The sequence below is a fragment of the Astatotilapia calliptera genome, chromosome 15 (genome assembly GCF_964374335.1).
Source record: "Astatotilapia calliptera chromosome 15, fAstCal68.1, whole genome shotgun sequence".
Lineage (NCBI taxonomy): Eukaryota > Metazoa > Chordata > Actinopteri > Cichliformes > Cichlidae > Astatotilapia > Astatotilapia calliptera.
This window is the reverse complement of record NC_137436.1, coordinates 27921785-27937500: the sequence shown is the minus strand read 5'-3', so window position 1 is coordinate 27937500 and position 15716 is coordinate 27921785. Positions and strand designations below refer to the sequence as shown.

Sequence of the window (15716 nt, the reverse complement as noted above, 5' to 3'; positions counted from 1 at the left end):
AACTGTAAAGCGGCTGTTAGCTGGGATTTTATTCTGAAGGCCTGAGTCCTGCTCTCGGAAGTTAGAACGTGCTGCTGTATGCAGGCGCGACTCACCTGCTCTTCGCTCCCTGAGGAACACCGAGGCCCCGCCTTCCTGCACCGGAAACGCTCCAGATACATGACGTCACGTCATGGTTGAGAGGAGCTGAAAGAGGCTGGTACCATACAGGCATTAATAACGAACAGAAAAACTAAAAACAGATTGAACTCCTGGCTTCTACGAGATTTTTGATTAAAAGGAAGAATTTTGCTTTCAAAGTCTGAAGGAATCTGAAACTAGCATCATCTGTAAAATCGAATTAGTTCCCATAAATTAGAAAAGTTAAGTCAAGCCAACTTAAGATAACCACGTTAGGACAACTTATTCACAAGTATTACAAGTACACAGTACTACGAATAACTCGATGTTTCTGAGTGAGCAATATTAATGTTTTCCCACTGACAAACATTTCATGTTCTACTAAATTTTTAGTTTTAAACAAAATCACATTATGTTTTATCAGCCTTGGACTTGAGAGATTTCTAATACAACACTTAATATAAACACTGTATGTGTGATTCAAAGATCATTTAAAAAAAGAGCCCAACTTTTATTTTCAAAAATCAAAAAAAGTAAATTAGCCGACATACTGTTCTGCTGAACAACACACACGTTGTTGTGTTATTTAATTATATTTAAAAAATATTGTCACTTTTAAACTGAATATTTATTTGTTAGACCATTTAAAACTTTAATCTTACAGTGAAACGAAGTCTCAGATTTAATTATTCTAAATTAAGTTTAGGCTTCTTGTAACTTTGTATTGTAGTTACAGTACTGATAAAATCGATATACAGTGGTCCCTCATTTATCGCGGGAGTTGCGTTCCAAAAATAACCCGCGATAGGTGAAATCCGCGAAATAGCCTTTATCTTTTAAAAACAATTATTATAGATGTTTTAAGGCTATAAACCCCCTCACTATATAGCTTATACACTTTTCTCAGATAGGCATGAACATTTTCACACTTTTCTCTCTTGTTTAAACACCCTCAAACTTCAAACCTTTGTAGAAAAATAAGTCCAGTCAGGGGCATTTATAGAATGAAACCAAAGGCACCCGCGGTTGCCTTTGATGGTGCAAAACGTCTCGTCGACATTGTTGTGTTTGTTGGGGAGAAAACTTACAAACATACAGTACAGCACTTCAGAGTCACACTGCCAGCGATTGAAGATTTATGTAAATTTGACAAGCTGAATGTATTCTGTACTGTACAGGAGACACGGCACGAGATTGATTGACAATGGTCTACAGTCAATCAGGATGCACAACACAGGCCTAGACAGGTAAGTGACGGAAGTGACGGACAAGGTAAGCGACTCATGTTGTAACTGACATCAGACGCCGGAGATTTTGGCGGAAAATTAAAGCAAATGGTAGTTTAGATTTGAACAAATTCATTTAAGCTTTAGTATTACCAAATACACTTATCAATTGTCTTATAACTAACAATATTTGTCTAAATAATCTCCAACACCCTGGAGAACAACGGGGAGAGTTTAGAGACTCTCCAAGATTATATTGATCAGTGCTTTCAGGATCTCGTGATGAAGAAGGCCCGGTGTGCTTCCCCAGCCAAATCTGAGACGCCGTCGTCGAAAAGACAACGCCCGGCAGATTCCCCCGGCACAACATCGCCAGCCGGCAAAGATATTGCCGACATACTGGAGTCAATCGACAAGCGATTGTCCAGTTTCGATGCAAGGCTGTCCTTGGTGGAGATTCTTCACCGAGAATTTAAATGCTTGCGAGAATCCCTGGAGTACAGCCAGCAGCAGGTGGAAACGCTTGCTGCTGAAAATGCCACGCTAAGGGAGTCGGTGAAATCTCTCACAGAAAATGTCACCACCCATCTTGAGGAGTTTGCCCCCTCACATATACTAATGTGCCACAAACAGGACTTTAATATCACCAACCATTCCCATTTTATTACGGTGTATCCATATAAATGGCCCACCCTGTATAATGACACTCCCGAAACATCAGCTTCTGTTCTATGGGAAGCAGGGAAAGCTGTGATGAGAGGTAAAATAATTTCTTTCTCATCACATAAAAAGAAAACAAAAATATTCAGGAATTAGAAAAAAAACATCAAATCACTAGAAGAAGCCTACGCGTCAGCCTCCCTCTTCCCGCTCCACCACAACCACCCACACATGCAGGGCTTTGGAGTAGGGGTATGTCACCAGGGTGCAGAGGAGGCAACCCCCCCCCCCCGTCCCCTTCTGGCTGCCTCTGCCTCAATTTTATCCCACAACTTAGACATTCACATTACTCACACTCTCATTACACATACATATAGGATCTTGGGGGTGGGCATGCTACACGGAATCCAAATTACCATCAGGGTGTACACCTCACCCCTGGCGTCGTTGCCCACCTCTCAATTTTAAATACACGTAGACATTGAGGGCTAGCAGGAGGGGCTATGCGCTTACCTGCTGCTCTCTGGCAGGTAGCTCCATGCCCTCCTGGGTTTTAAATGCACCTTAGAACACACATGCATCAACACTACAATGAGCGGGTGGAGGGAGGTTTGGAGTCTTCTCTCACCCCCATTCTCTGCGGCCTGCTGGAGCGGGGGGGCTAGGAGGAGGAGTTGGCCGTCCGACTGGGGTCTGGAATGTGGGGCCTCCCTGCTGCTGCGGAGTCGGGGCGGTCTGCCTCCCCCCACCGCAGGGAAAAGGGTAACACCACCTGGGTCTGGGTGCAGTTCCCCCCTCCAGGGGCAAGGGTACCTAGACCTGGTTCGTAGAGTACGCTTGGGGAGTGTGATTGTGTGTACAGCGTCTCTTTATGTCTGTCTCCACGTTGGTTGAGTGTGGAGTAAGTGCATATGAGAGCATGAGGGTGGGAATGGATGTTTGTGTCTGTGTGTGCCTGTATGTCTGTGTCTATATGTCAGGTTGGATATCTGTCAGGGGTTAAGACATTTGTTCACAAGTAAGAGAAATAAGACACTGCAGACCGACTCAGAGAGTATTAAGACATGCGCATGGGTGTGTGCCTCTCAGCAAAATCACACACACTCAGCGCAGGCTGGTTGCTTTATTTATAAGGCAAAATGGGTTACATAGTACTTCCTCTTTTAACCGAAAGGGAAAAGGCCAGACATTACCTAAGCTTATCTGACCTCTGCACACAAACTAAGAATAAAAACATAGAAGTATATCACACTTATCTGACATCACACACACTGGGTTAAAGAATACATACTTGTATACTTGTCAAACATCTCAGACACTAAAGTAAGGAATGCATTATGTTCTCTTTAACAATAAACTTGGTTATGTGAAAATATATGAACACTCGATTATAAGGCACACTTGATTATACTTGATTTCATAAAAATCCTCTCACAATATCATACGCCACCTCTCTGGGGACATCTCAGGCCCTCCAAGGTTTGGAGGCCTATCTCCCCCTACCACCACTTCCCCTGCCAGTGGCGGACTCCCTCAGACATCGGTGCGTTGGTGGTTCTTTGTGTCCGGGGATGGGCGTCCAGGTACACACCGGCTCACTCCTTGGCGGCCGCTTATCGGGGCCTGGAGCCTGGGGCTCGCTCGGGCCACTTCGGAGGTGGGGTGCCCCCGGCCTCTCGGCCTGGGGCTCGGTCACTCAGGCACAGCTGGCTGCCGGCGGAGCTCACGGGTGCGTCACTCAGCAACCTGGCTTCTGCTCCGCGGCTGCTGAGTGAGCCCTCATCTGGGACTCTCCTCAGCTCTTTCTGGGACAGTGGCGCGGCTGCCCCTCTGTTGGTCTTCCTTGGTCTCTTGTGTTCTGGGGGCCTCTGGATGTCTGGAGTTTTGATCTCCTCCATACCTGCTTCATGCCCTGGAGGACGGGGCAGTGGCTCCCCACAGCCTCTAGCAGATCATTACATGAAGGAACCTTTTAAAAAAACAAGCGTGTCCATGCTCACAGGTGTACACACGGGTGATCACACACACAAACTACACCCTTTTTGGCTCCTACCTCACTGTATGCTGTCAATCTTACTTGCTGCACAATAATGTTTAATATTTAGTATTTACTGTCATATTCCCATTTATCATTGTGATGTTGTTTATTCTATTACTCTCGTTTTCTTCTGCTTGTTTTCTTTTTTCTTTCTCAACAGGTGATCCAGGTGATCGATATATGCATTTTTTCTTCCTCTGCTTATTCTGTTGGTTTTTGTTTTTTGCCCTTCTCCCCCGTCCCTCTTCTCAGCTGTTTTTCTTTCCCTCTTTCTTTCTCCCCTTCTTTCCCCCAGTCAAATCTGTCCCGTATTCAGCAAGTGAAAATAAAATAAACAATAAAAGGTGAATCAAATGGACCATTACAGCAAGGCAGGGATGGTCAATTTGGTAAAGTAAATCCGTTGGGCATCGTTCTTCGCCTTTAGACAATAATTCTGATCGCAAAAAAAAAAAAAGGATGCACAACACAATGCCCTGTTAAAAAACACCCCCCCCCCCCCAAAAAAAAAAAAACCATGAAAAATTGCACACACAAAAAAATTGCTGTCCACTATGAGATAAGGCTGCGAAAGGTGAACCGCATTATAGCAAGGGACCACTGTAAATATATTTATAGTTCAGCCAGGTGCAGTCTCTAACTCAAACAACACATTTGTTTTGCATTCAGACACCTGAGCTGGTGTGTTGTAGTTTTTTAAGGATGGCTTGTTTCCATTACTGCCTGAAGAAAGTCTTTAACATTGTCCCAAGTTTCCTTAAGTACAGTGGCAGTGGATGTGGGTTGGAGAGGCAATGACCTTGAACCTCCAGATGACCATCTTCACTGACCTCTCCACTTGTGACAAAGGGCTCATCTCACCTGGTGTGAGCAAATAATCATATTTTTTAGAAAACCAACCTATTTGCTTTCTTAAAACATTTTTTTTCTGCATTTGCTACAGAATGGACCTCAGGTTAGACAACCCAGCAACAGTTATGCCAAGCGTTAAGTCAGGCCTCTGAGGAAGAATTGAAACCACCAACTGGCTGCTTTCGATGTGGATGAGAAGCAGCTCTACCCTGAGCCTGTCTTGAATGACTCTCCACCACGATAGACTGATACAGCGTCCGCATCACTGCAGCTGTTGATCTCTTGTTCCACTCTTTGCTCACTCGTGAACAGGACCCTGAGATACCCAAAGTCATCCAGAGTGGGCACCCCACTGTTTTCTGTCTGAGGATCGTGGCCACAGATTTGGAGGTGGTGACTCTCATTCCTCCTGCTCTACACTCAGCTGTGAAATTCTCCAGTGAGAGCTGGAGGCCGCCACCTGATGGCTATCCTAGGCCGACAGGATCCCTCTTAAGTTTGATCACGACAGGCACCAACCATCTTGCAGCCGCAGCTCCTTGCAGCAGTCCGGCACGCTCCCCCGCCTCCTGATCCAATTCACCACCAGGTGCTGATTAGTTGAAGATTCAGCTAGGTGACATTCAGTGTCCCGCTTTTCAGTCTCGATAGGCCTGAGCACTACCCAACACACAATAATGTCATGAAAGCATACTAGAAGGGGCTATGCAGACATGGTCACTAACTTTTCATTCTGATGATCTGCAGAATAATTTCACTGTACAACAACCTTGTCTCGCAGAGATTCCTATGAATTTTAGCTGATGATGGTTGTATAGTGTCTAATATGAAGACTAGGGGTGGGTTTTTATAATCGATTCATCGATTAAAATCGATTCTGGCTTGGATAACGTAAAATCCATTCATTAAAATCCTGAATCGATTTTTTTAATATAAATTTATTTTACGCGAAATGCCAGAATCTCTGGTGACATCTGACAAAATTTCAAGAACCACCAAACAGTTAAGACAGTAAATGAGAGCAGGTACACGGATTCTGCACATAGACTTAAACACACAGCGCGACCCACGGATCAGAATCAGTGAGATGTCGCCTTTCTCACCCGACGGCACGGACACGGTCGGGGCTGAAAGCCGACAGCTTGCTGATTCTGATCTGTCGGCGGGTCCGCGCTTTGTGTTCACGCCCTTTATGAGCCGATTCTAAAGCTGTTAGTTTGATCTCTCTCCAAACAATACTGACCGAACCAGCAGCAAAAGAAGATTCACATAAACATCGTCATGAATTCACTCTGACTTTTACTGTTTTGCTTCCACCGCGATGCACAGCTCTCTCTCTCTCTCTCTCTCTCTCTCTCTCTCTCTCTGTACTTCAAGAACAGTTTCCCTTTCTTCATTATTCGCTTGCTTGTTACGCACCAGTCTACTGTTGTTTACAGCGCTGTCAGCCGCTGTTTTTTTCCCTTTTACATTCTTCCGAAAAGAAAACCTCATTTCTGCTGTTCAGTACTGAACAAATTTAAACTTTTTAAAATTATTCAAAATGCAAAACGCTTAACCGTGTCTCTAATAAAACCGCTGTAACTTCAGAGGTAATGTTCATATGTTGATTAATGGTTTTCTTTCGTTTTTGATGTACTGCAGAATATTTTTATAAAATCCCAGGCCAGGAAAATCACCTTCATGTTTTTCTGTGTTTTATCTTCAGCTACTTTGACACAAAGGCATCTGCTGTGAAGCTTACACCTGTGATAAAGTCTTGCGTGTGTCAGCTTCCTTTTTATTGATACAAAAATATGTAAATGTACTGATCTGAATTATAATATTTCTGACTGTCAAAATTTCCCAGATTTAAATCGAATCGAATCGAATTAAATCGAATCGTGGATCGAATCGATTCGGGACCTTGTGAATCGGAATTGGATCGATTCTAGAAATCAGTGACGATACCCAGCCCTAATGAAGACACCATAAACAGTGTACAGTCTTGGCCAAAATTTTGAGAATGACACAAGTATTGGTTTTCATAAAGTTTGCTGCTTTAGTTTTTATGATAGCAATTTGCATGTACTCCAAAATGTTATGAAGAGTTATCAGATGAGTTGCAAAGTCCTTCTTTGCCATGAAAATGAACTTAATCCCAGAAAATAAATTTCCACTGCATCTCATCATTCAGCATTTCATGCCATAAAAGAACCTGCTGAGATCATTCCAATATTCTTCTTGTTAACTCAGGTAAGAATGTTGACGAGCACAAGGCTGGAGATCATTATTTCATGCTGGCTGAGTTAGAAAAGCAGACTGGATGTGTTAAAAAAAGAGGGTGATGTTAGTAATCATTATTCTTTCTGTTAACCATGGTTACATGCAAAGAAACATATGCAGCCATCATTGCGTTGCATAAAAATGGCTTCACAGGTAGGGATGTTGTTGCTACTAAGATTGCATGTAAATCAACCATTTATCTTCTCATCAAGGAAAGAGATTCAATTGTTGTGAAGAAGGTCTCAGGGTGCTCAAGAAAGTCCAGCAAGCACCAGGACCATCTCCTAAAGACGACTCAGCTGTGGGATCGGAGTGCCACCAGTGCAGAGCTTACTCAGGAATGGCAGCAGCAGGTGTGAGTGCATCTACACACACAGTGAGGCGAAGACTTTTGGAAGATGCCTGGTCTCAAGAAGGGCAGCAAAAAAGCCCCCCCCCCCCCCCCCAAAAAAAAAGAAACAAAAAAACAAAAACCCATCAGGGACAGACTGATAGTCTGTAAAAAGTACAGTACAGCAAGTGGGCTACTGAGGACTGGGGTAAAGACATTTTCTCTGATGAAGCCCCTTTTCGATTGTTTGGGGCATCTAAAAAAAAATTGTCCACGTCAATATAAAATTGTATTTAGTAGTCAGTATAAGCTTTTTAATGATATAAGTTTGCATGTGATAGAATACTGCATAATAACCTTTTGATGACTTAGACTGTTGTTCACTATAAGACTTGTTCTGTTATTATCAGTTTCTTTCCCACAGCGATAGTAAGAGCTGAACAAGCAGTTTTCACTCCCTACCAGGAAAAGGAGCTGCTTCCCATAAACCGCACACGCACACACATACACAACCACATACGCACATGCTCACGTATCAACATTCCACTAAACAAATGTATTCATTGTTGTATTACTCTTCTTGTGTATAAATAAAGACAAGTGCAAGAACAGAACGCGCACATCACAGGGCCCCCACTTTGGTGTGAGCACTCTGTGACCGCCCTTGCAAGGAAAAACTGCAGCATGTGTGTTTCTACTCTCTGACTCTCAGCTGAAGAAGTGTCTTTAGAATAAATCTCTTGACAATCCAGAAAAGATTATGGTAATATAGATTACCTTACATACATATTACATACATATAGATTTCAGTAATATAGAAGAAGGTTCAGTTAGCTTTGCACAAAAACAGCTGGTAGAAATGTCCTTCAAAGAGCTGCTTTTACTTTCTTACTGTGAGTACATTTCTCAACCAGTACTTTTTCACTCTTACTTGAGTAAAGAAGTAGAATCAGTACTTCAACTTATACTGCAGTATTTTTAGCACAACACAGTACAGTATTTTTGCCTTTGGGTGCGATGTCGCACCTCACCTGCATGGCATCTACAATGCTCTGCTTGCGTTGTTGTTGGTGGTGGTGATGTGTACCGCAAAATTACAATTAAAATTCTCAACAAAAAAACTGGTGAAAATATAAATAATATGTAAAAAACTTAACCCCCAAAATGTCTAAGGCTACGTTCACATTGCAGGTGTTAATGCTCAATTCCGATTTTTTGATCAAATCAGATTTTTTTGTCTGCTTGTTCCCACTACAAATAAAATGCGACAGCAAACACGCTCTAGTGTGAACGCTCAAAGCGGCCCGCATGCGCAAAAGATGTCACACACAACGCGCTTTGTTTAGACCCAGAGCAAACAATATTGTTTGACTGATGGCCCTTAATATAAAGACTTCGGACTTTACGTTTCCCAATTTTTGCTTGAAGTTATTTTGTTATTTACATAATAATGTAGATAACCTAATAATTATCCTTATTGCTGTTTTAGAGGAGCGGTGCTTCAAAGGATAGTTGCAGATTTCTGTCAGAATCTGCAGATTACACAGTACAAATAAAATGTTCACGTTTCTCCAACGTTGTCTTCCCAACAGTTTCACTGACATCTACACTGGATGGCCAGGAAGCGTTCGCAATGTCTTATCGGGCGCTTCTCCGGCGCTGATAATTGGCGTCTGTCTTGTGTCAGTGATGTAAAAGACGGATTTAATGCGACATGACCGTTCAAACAGCAGTCGCTTGACCATTCAAACAGCAGTCGCTTTCTAAAACATCGGATATGTATCGGATTCAGTACCACATAGGAAAGTGACCCAGATCGGATTTGAAAATATCAGATTTGCGCCGTTCACACTGTCATACCATGATTGGATATGGGTCGCATAGGGTCAAAAAAATCGGATTTGATGCGCTTTCGCCTGCAGTGTGAACGTAGCCTAAGTCACATCACATGACAGTGCAACATCTAAGCACAAGAGGTGGGAGGGGTAGCAAAGTGTGCCTGCTCTGCGCAGACACAGGAGCGACAAGTCCGGCGACCTGGCTGTTTCGTCTTTGCCAAAAGCACAGCATTGCAAACAAGAGCGGAACTTAAAGTAAAGAACCGATCTCACCAGGCTAGTATCGATCTAATGCCAATGTCGACTTGGTATCGATACAATCAATATTTGGATCGATCTGCCCATCACTAGTATCACTTCCTGTTCCTGTTCCAACACACAATGGTTTGTTTGAGTAGCATATGTGCATAGCAATTAATTAAAAACTTTTAGATAACTTCTTTTTTGATAGTATGATCTTCACTAGCTTCCTCTGAAGCACACTCTCTGTGTACTCACTCCTTAATTTATTACGATTACGTTGGCACTTTGTTAGCGTTACAACAACTGTCGTACTTTTGACACCTCTGGTTAGGATTTAGTGGTCAGTTTCGGACGTATTTGATTTTTGCTTGTTATTGAACAAATTCACTTCACTGCTTTTCACTATCTGACATCAATGCACATTGTTCCATTTACTGCATATTGCGCTTTATTCATGTCTCTCATTCCACCTGCATCAACATTGTAAAGTTTGTCACAAAGAGATTTATACATTTATAAATACTAATATTCTCTATTCCATTCTGCTCTGCTTTTTTATTGCCCAGATTTTAGTTAGCTTTTGTTAAATTGTCTGTTATATGTAAATAGATATGTATGTCACAAATAAAAGTGTCTTGTAAATTATGTTTTTATAAAGAATTTTCTCCCAAATCTCTTACATGCTAACTGTAACGTGTTATTTCTGCTAAAACCTGAACTTAAATGTGTATATGGTGTTTATCTGTTTTTCTCTCTGTTTTAGATGCACATATCCATTTGGAATTCTGCCTCCAAGTTAGAATTGCAGGAATGCAACACGTGTTATAAAAGACCCTTTCACTGCCCTCTGTGCCCCACTTTCAGCCCTACTGTCAGGGCAAAGATTGAGGAGCATATAAATGGATACATTAAAAATGCTTTACCTTTCAAAGGTATGTTGGTATTAAATCCTGCTCCTCACATACAAGGTCTTAAATAATCAGGCCCCATCTTATCTTAATGACCTTGTAGTACCATATCACCCTATTAGAGCAGACCTCTCTGCATTGAATCATATCTGTTATTCAATTCAATTCAATTCAATTTTATTTATATAGCGCCAAATCACAACATAAGTCGCCTCAAGGCGCTTCATAGATACAGTGAAAAACCCAACAATCATATGACCCCCTATGAGCAAGCACTTTGGCAACAGTGGGAAGGAAAAACTCCCTTTTAACAGGAAGAAACCTCCGGCAGAACCAGGCTCAGGGAGGGGCGGCCATCTGCTGCGACCGGTTGGGGTGAGAGAAGGAAGACAGGATAAAAGACATGCTGTGGAAGAGAGACAGAGGTTAATATGATTCAATGCAGAGAGGTCTGTTAATACATAGTGAGCGAGAAAGGTGACTGGAAAGGAAAAACTCAATGCATCATGGGAATCCCCCGGCAGCCTATGTCTATTGCAGCATAACTAAGGGAGGATTCAGGGTCACCTGGTCCAGCCCTAGCTATATGCTTTAGCAAAAAGGAAAGTTTTAAGCCTAATCTTGAAAGTAGAGATAGTGTCTGTCTCCTGAATCCAAACTGGAAGCTGGTTCCACAGAAGAGGGGCCTGAAAACTGAAGGCTCTCCCTCCCATTCTACTTTTAAATACTCTAGGAACAACAAGTAGGCCTGCAGAGCGAGAGCGAAGTGCTCTAATAGGGTGATATGGTACTACAAGGTCATTAAGATAAGATGGGGCCTGATTATTTAAGACCTTGTATGTGAGGAGCAGGATTTTGAATTCAATTCTGGATTTAACAGGAAGCCAATGAAGGGAAGCCAAAACGGAAGAAATATGCTCTCTCTTTCTAGTCCCTGTCAGTACTCTTGCTGCAGCATTTTGGATTAGCTGAAGGCTTTTCAGTGAGTTTTTTGGACATCCTGATAATAATGAATTACAGTAGTCCAGCCTGGAAGTAATAAATGCATGAACTAGCTTTTCAGCGTCACTCTGAGACCGGATATTTCTAATTTTAGAGATGTTGCGCAAATGGAAGAATGCAGTCTCACATATTTGTTTAATATGTGCATTGAAGGACATGTCCTGGTCAAAAATGACTCCAAGGTTCCTCACAGCGTTACTGGAGGCCAAGGTAATGCCATCCAGAGTAAGAATCTGGTTAGATACCATATTTCTAGGCTTTTCAGGGCCGAGTACAATAACCTCAGTTTTATCTGAATTAAGAAGCAGAAAGTTAGCGGCCATCCAGGTCTTTATGTCTTTAAGACATTCCTGCAGTTTAACTAATTGGTGTGTGTTATCTGGCTTCATGGACAGGTAGAGCTGGGTGTCATCTGCATAGCAGTGAAAATGTATGCTATGTCTTCTAATGATACTGCCTAAGGGAAGCATGTATAATGTAAACAGAATTGGTCCTAGCACTGAACCCTGTGGAACTCCATAATTAACCTCAGTGTGTGAAGAGGACTCCCCATTTACATGAACAAATTGGAGTCTATTAGATAGATATGATACAAACCACTGCAGTGCAGTACCTGTAATATCTACAGCATGTTCTAATCGCTCTAATAGGATATTATGGTCGACAGTATCGAATGCTGCACTGAGGTCTAGCAGGACAAGCACAGAGATGAGTCCACTGTCAGAGGCCATAAGAAGATCATTTGTAACCTTCACTAAAGCTGTTTCTGTGCTGTGATGAGCTCTGAAACCTGACTGAAACTCTTCAAATAAACCATTCCTCTGCAGATGATCTGTTAGCTGTTTGACAACTACTCTTTCAAGGATTTTTGATATGAAAGGAAGGTTGGAGATTGGCCTATAATTAGCTAAGACTGCTGGGTCTAGAGATGGCTTTTTGAGTAAAGGTTTAACTACAGCTAGCTTGAATGCCTGTGGTACACAGCCGATTATTAGAGATAGGTTGATCATATTTAAGATCGAAGAATTAATTAATGGCAGGACTTCTTTGAGCAGTTTTGTAGGAATGGGGTCTAAAAGACACGTTGATGGCTTGGAGGAAGTAATTATTGAAGTTAACTCAGAAAGATCAATTAGAGTGTAAATGCTGTTAAAATGTTAAGTTACATAATTTCATGAATATATATAGTTTGCGTTGAAATGTCTTTATTTGAAATGTACATGTGTAAGGTGAGAGCTAGTGTCTCGTGAGAATACCCTTAATGAGAGCACACGAGACTTTTCATGGACTGCGAGGGAGCAGATGTCTCTCATGAAGCGATTTAAGCTAAAAGTTTACTAAAAGAAAGGGCAATACAAGGACTTAAGGACCTCTTTTCAGGACAAGCAGCCAACGAGGTATTTGTCATTTGAGAAATGTTTTTTATTTTGTGTTTGGACTTAATATGTGTACTGTAAAGTTGCTAATTGTTTGTACTGTTCGCTCGTGACCAGTTCTCACGGCGTAATGGCGTAATGGCGTATCGGCGTACTGGTGATGGTGAAGCTGAGGAGAGAAGGCCCAAGTAATAAACGCCCGTTTCAAAGAACCGACCTGTGTCTGTGTTGTCGTGAAGAGAGCTACAGTGAGAACTCGCCTGCTCAACACGGGTAGGAGAGGACAGGATCGCCGCGGATGACGAAACGACGCGGATCCGGTGCATCACGTCAGATAAGCAGAGTGCATAACGCATATCGGCACAGCATTAACAAGCAACGGTGGTTAGACTGAGTTAAAGCGCTAATTTTCACGTTTAAGATCAGGAGAAGCTCTACCACAAAGTGAAGTTAAGGTGGTGTGAGAAGTGGTTAAATGTGAAAATTGCAACTAAGGGACTCATCTGTTATTCTTGCTTGCTTAATGTAGAGATTAATCCAATGTGTTTGCATTTATAGTTGTTGTACATCACAAGGTTTATAGAACAAACAAGTAAATATTTAACAAGCTCACAGGTTATGAGTAATTTTGAGTTATACAAAATCTGCTGAGTTTAAAGGGCACCTTATGTGAATTTTAAAGGGGTACTATACTGATGTGAAAACTTGAAAACCTTTAGTAATGTAAATGATAAGGATTTAAGGTATTTCTAAGTACATTTACACTGTTATTGTATATTTGTGATAAGGTGATTTTTGTTGTTCTTGTCTGTTTGAAACTTAAGTTCAGTATTGAAGTCAACAGTGTGTTGGAAGACTCATACATACATTTATGAACCTTAATTCAAATTAAGTTTATTGCAACTTTCACTTACACATAGTCCAGAAGAAATCTAGTTGAAGTTTAATAGCTGCACAATCACACTGCTATAATCTCAACATGTCTAACATAAGCAGAGAGACCTGCCATAAAGATGCTGAACAATCCGCTCAAGCTGAAGCTACTGTCACTGAATCTGCAGCAGAACTAGAGGGGTTTCGAAGAAGTGAGAGGGCGCGTACCCTAACAGAAAGGGGAAGAGCATACCAAGATGAGAGACTGAAGCACATTCAACGCAAATACAAAATCATCTATGAGAAGTGGAGGTGTCATGCACGAATAGGCAAAGAGTTATTAAGTGGTGATGCTTCTAAGGATGAGTTAACTGAGCTTATTGAGAACATCAAAAGCACCTGTTCTGATGTAAAGGTGGTTTATGAGGAGCTGCGTCAAGCGCAAACCCCTGAACCAGACCTGCGGCGCAGGGTTGATACATGCATGTCATTCTCAGAATTTATTATTCAAAGAGCAGAGAGACAGCTTAAAGGTCATGAAGCAGATAAAGATGAAGAGTCTTGGCCTGATGCTGGATCTGTTCTAGGCTCAACAGGTTCTGTTTCTAGACCACTGTCTCGTCAAGGATGTAGTTCTACCCACTCTAGCAGCCACTCTGTCAAAAGAATAGAGGCTGTAGCTGAAGCTGCTGCAACTCAGGAAGTCTTGGCAGTGTTGGAGGAGCAAGAAAGGGAAGAAACAGAACTTCAAATGTTAGAGGCTGAGAACCTAGCCAGACAGCAAGCAATCCAAGATAAACGTAGAAAACTTGCACGCCTAGAAGAAGTAAAGAAGCTAAATGCTGCTAGAGCTCGAGTGAGGGTCTATGATGAAGCTGAAGAAAACATAGAAGCAACTGATTTGTCGTATGGTAGTGAAGTACTGCCAGAGCTTAGAGTCGCTGACTCCACAGTACTTCCAGTCACAACCCATTCTCTCAATGCATCAAGTCCCCCATTTATTCCTCAATCCCTAGCAGTCACAAGTCAAGCTCCTTGTCCACAACAGCTACCTCAGTCTCCTCCAGCCTCAGTGTTGAGGCCTCAAGAGCAGAATAGCTTAGATCTGGTCAATGCACTAGTAGAAGCTATGAGTGCAAACCGGCTCCCAACACCAGAGCCTGGGGTGTTTACAGGAGATCCCTTGAAGTTCAAAGACTGGCAACTGTCCTTTGAAACATTAATAGAAAGGAAGAACATCCCAAAGAATGAAAAACTGTATTACCTAAGAAAGTACTTAGGTGGCACAGCAAAGAAGGCCGTGGAAGGATTTCTTCTATTGGGCACAGAAGCAGCATATGACTCAGCCTGGAAGCTTTTAGAGAAACGTTTCGGAGACCCATTCCTAATTGGGAAGTCACTCAGAGACAAGCTGCATGCATGGCCAAAGATAGGTTCTAAGGATGCTTGCGAGCTAAGAGAATTTGCAGACTTTCTCAAGAGCTGTGAGGCTGCCATGTCTCATGTCAAGATGCTGGAGGTCTTGAATGACTGCGTTGAGAGTCAGAGGATTCTGCTGAAATTGCCAGATTGGTTGGTTTCCAGCTGGAATCGCAAAGTGATGGAAGTCAGACAAGTGAAAGCTGAGTACCCACCATTCAAGGTGTTTGTTGACTTCCTATCAAAGGAAGCAGATCTTGCTTGCGATCCAATTTCCTCAATACAAGCACTTAAGAGTGTTGAAAGCGAGAAACCAAGGCATCTACGAAGCCAAATAGTTCAAGCAAAGACTCTGACCACAACTACAACACAGAGCAGTATTACATCATGTGTTTTCTGCAAAAGGACAGGACACATCCTAGACAAATGCCGAAGTTTCACAGAAAAGACAGTTCAGGATCGTGTTAAGTTTGTACACACAGAGAAGCTTTGCTTTGGATGTTTGAAGACCGGTCATCACTCAAGAAAATGTGATAACAAAAGCACGTGTGAGAAATGCCAAAAG

General features: G+C 42.2%; 2 long non-coding RNA genes across 2 annotated transcripts; both read left to right on the top strand.

Moving 5' to 3' along the window:
- The first annotated feature begins 5351 nt into the window (after window positions 1–5351).
- LOC145420363 (uncharacterized) lies at window positions 5352–7599 on the top strand. Its single transcript, XR_013901667.1, has 2 exons — window positions 5352–5485; window positions 7374–7599. It is a non-coding gene; the product is annotated as an uncharacterized LOC145420363 (long non-coding RNA).
- A 5156-nt stretch (window positions 7600–12755) lies between these two features.
- On the top strand, window positions 12756–13071 carry LOC145420681 (uncharacterized). Its single transcript, XR_013901998.1, has 2 exons — window positions 12756–12880; window positions 12977–13071. It is a non-coding gene; the product is annotated as an uncharacterized LOC145420681 (long non-coding RNA).
- Window positions 13072–15716: the final 2645 nt, after the last annotated feature.